The following is a 2,602-nucleotide window of genomic DNA, read 5'->3' as shown; positions in this document are numbered from 1 at the left end:
GATCCTGCTCCTGACATCCCAGATTCCCACTGCGTACCCCATCCATCCGGAACACCCTCCATTTTGTGTTGAGCCAGCCTGTGTGTTGTTCCCACCACATGGCAGGTCCGCCGTGTCCTTGTTCCCATCTCCTGGTGTTTAAATCTTTTCCATTCCTCATGTCTCAGGTGTTACTTCCTCCTCCGGGGAGCCTTCTTGGACGCCATTGTCATTGAGAGCAATCCTTTCCTCTGCTGAACTCCTCTCTTCTCTCACCGGAGCATCGACATTTAGCGTTTTGCCTTTGGTCCTAAAGAAGTATTGAGGACAGAGGCCTTTTTCCAGGTGGCTCTGTGTCATCCCTTCACCCTTAGCACATCCCCCAGGCCAGAGGCCCTCCAGAGGTGGGGACTGAACAGCTTCTGCACAAGGTTGGGCTGGTGCCATCAGCTTCTTCCTGGCTCCCTCAGGCAGTGCTTTCTCTGCTAGAGCAGAGCCCTGTATGGGCCTGTAGCTACCATCCCCTGAAACATCCAGCAAACTTTCCCTCCCTAGAGGCCTCAGCCCCCGTTACTTCTGCTTCTTGGTCAGCTCAAATGTGAGCCCCAAACCGCCCTTCTCCCACCTTCTTCTCTTCCTTGTGAGGGTTGGAGGAGAGTGATTTGGGGGGTCTCTCAGTCACACTGGCCTAGAGCGGTGACTCTGAGCTGCCATGTTCTTGCACCCCTGGTATACTCGGGGCTCTGGGATTTCAGGTGCAGGTTAGAGGGCCTATCTGGTCCACCCAGGGAGCTGCCCATCCCCGGGTTGATTTGGACCACAGCCTCCCATCTGTCCTCAGAGAAGTTCGTTTATTGGATAAGCATACACACAAGAGTCCCCAAAGAGATACACTTGTTTATGGGTGTATGTTAACGTGTGAAAGGAGCCCTGATAGCTCAGTGGGTCGCACCTTGGGATGCTAACCTCATGGTCTGCGGTTGGAAGCCACCTACTGCTCTACTGGAGAAAGATGAGACTCTCTGCTCTTGGAAGGCCTAGGCAGGAGTTCCACCCTGGCTTAACGAATGGCTGTGGGTTGGTTTTGACAATGGCAGTAGATGGGTAGATGAAAGGGTGGGTGGGCTCACATGTGACTAAACACATCAGGTCCCCTACTCCCCTCTATCTTGGCTTCTGTCCTTGGAGACGCAAAAACAAGGTGAGTCGAATCTCCCACTGTGGACCATAGCAGCCCTTGCATCTCAGCTTCCTTGTCCAAGCAGTGACTGAAAGGTATAAAGAGAAGGCAGCGTTCCTGGCCAAGCTAGAAGAGACAAGTCTCCGTTCACAGGCCTTGATGCCCGTGGCTGTGGAAGACTTCGGTGAGATGAAGCAGCGGATTCCTCCATCTCCTCTGCCCTTAGCTCCTTCTCCATCACCAAGGCACCAAGCATCATGGAAGGATGTTCCTCACCAGCAAGACCACAAGGAATCCAGACCTGTACTGTCCAGTACAGTAGCCCCGGGTGGCGGTCCAAAACGCAAGTGTGGCTAGCGGCGACAGGACTGGGCTGTGCAGGTGGAGAAGGTCTTTACAGAAACTTACAGGGGGTACACTTCTAGACATGTTTTGCAAATGCGCAAACTGAGGCCCAGGGAGGAGGGTGACCCATCCAGCCTTAGTTTGGGCAGACTTGGGGCTAGCACTGGCAGGGGGAACTCACTGCCCTATTCCTTGCTGCCTCCTGCCTCCATGGCCCAGTGGATTCTGACCCCGGGTGACCCCAGGTGCAAGTAGAACTGTACCTCACAGGGCTTTACAGGAGGTGGCCTTTTGGAAGCAGATTGCCAGCCCTTTCTTGCTAGGGGTTCTGGTTAGCAGTTGAGCACTACATCATGTGTGCCACTCAGGGACTCCCCATGGCCTCCCTGGGCTCCTCCTGCCCATTCTGAGGCCGGTGGGCCCAGCGCGGGTCTAGGCTCAGGCGCGCTGGCTGGTCGGAGGGGAGGTTTGTGCCAGCAGCGTTCCAGATGCTGCACATTCCAGTTCGGATCGGACCTGCCCAGCGGCACTCAGGGAATTCGCGCCTCCGAAGAACCCCACTGTCCTCTTCCTGCCCAGCCTGGGGAGCGGGGCGGCTCTGGTTGGGGGCTCTCACATCTGAGAGATCGCTGGTAAAGGCTCAATGGCTGCCCCAAATGCTGCTCTGTGGGAAAGCGCTTGTGTCGAATGGAAAACTGCACCCCTCGCCTCGTCCAGGGTCTCCAAGTCCAGGGCAAGGGGCGCCGGGGAAGAGCTCCACCTGGGGGCTGCATTTGGCGGGAACTGGATCCGCCTTACCGGCAGCCTCGCCGAGAGCGTGCAGGAGGGAGCCTGGAGCCGGGCGTCCCTAGGGCGGAGGAGGGGGCGCGAGGCCAGGGGAGGGGGCGCCCGGAGCTCCCCCTGACCTCGCGCGCGGCTGGGAGGTGGAGGGGATGGGGGTTGGGGGAGAAGAGGGGAGCCCGGCAGCCAATGGGAGGGAGGATCTCGTTTCAAAAGGGTTAACCCGCAGCCAATGAGAGCCTGGGGGAGCGGATCCTGCTCACTCCATTCAAGAATCCCAAGTATTCAAGATGGACGGCAGGGAGTGTGGAAGGAGAA

The sequence above is a fragment of the Echinops telfairi genome, unplaced genomic scaffold (assembly GCF_000313985.2).
Source record: "Echinops telfairi isolate 266 unplaced genomic scaffold, ASM31398v2 ScPeMD7_7416;HRSCAF=8454, whole genome shotgun sequence".
NCBI lineage: Eukaryota > Metazoa > Chordata > Mammalia > Afrosoricida > Tenrecidae > Echinops > Echinops telfairi.
This window is presented reverse-complemented; position numbering follows the sequence as displayed.